The sequence below is a fragment of the Diaphorina citri genome, unplaced genomic scaffold, assembly GCF_000475195.1.
Source record: "Diaphorina citri unplaced genomic scaffold, Diaci psyllid genome assembly version 1.1 scaffold31342, whole genome shotgun sequence".
In the NCBI taxonomy this organism is placed as follows: domain Eukaryota; kingdom Metazoa; phylum Arthropoda; class Insecta; order Hemiptera; family Psyllidae; genus Diaphorina; species Diaphorina citri.
The window spans coordinates 1-622 of NW_007408679.1; the positions used below are offsets into that span (position 1 = coordinate 1).

Here is a 622-nt window from a genome sequence, read left to right on the forward strand (position 1 = left end):
TTTTCCCCATGTATGACGATTGGCCATGTACAGCCATATATTTTGTACTAAGGTCTAAAATCTAATTTTTTTTTTTTTTAAGGTACCCTTGGATCTACATGGTGGTTTTATAATCAAGCCTTTTGATCAAGACTGAATGAGAGGTGATTGTACATTAATGAGAGAACAAGCAACAATAACAGCACAGTCTAAATATGACTGAATGAGAGGTGATTGTACATTAATGAAAGAACAAGCAACAATAACAGCACAGTCTAAATATGGGATAAGTTTATTATTTATTATCTAAGCAACAATGGGGAGCTAGGAAATTCAAATGTCTTAAACGGCCCCAATAACCCACTCAAAATGAATGCGGAGAGCAGATATTTGTTTAGTTATGCTAGCATTTTTTTTTTTCATGGGGCTGTGGTTTTTGGTTATGGGTTTAAATTGAACCTAAATTTTACTAGGTGATGGGTGTTAGTACTTTTTTTGGCAGTTGCAACAAGTTCTTTAACTTTCATCAACTTGGACTTCATCAATGAAATCAGATTCAGGTAGCTCTTCAGCAAAATCTGGGGTGTAAGAAGTGCATGGTTGAAGTTGGCTTTGGCAGTTGCAACAACTTCTTTAACTTCCA

At 35.2% G+C, this 622-nt stretch overlaps 1 long non-coding RNA gene across 1 annotated transcript; it reads left to right on the top strand.

The window, feature by feature from the left end:
• The first annotated feature begins 67 nt into the window (after positions 1-67).
• On the top strand, positions 68-335 carry LOC113473440. Its single transcript, XR_003395414.1, has 2 exons — positions 68-143; positions 210-335. It is a non-coding gene; the product is annotated as an uncharacterized LOC113473440 (long non-coding RNA).
• The last annotated feature ends 287 nt before the right edge of the window (positions 336-622 follow it).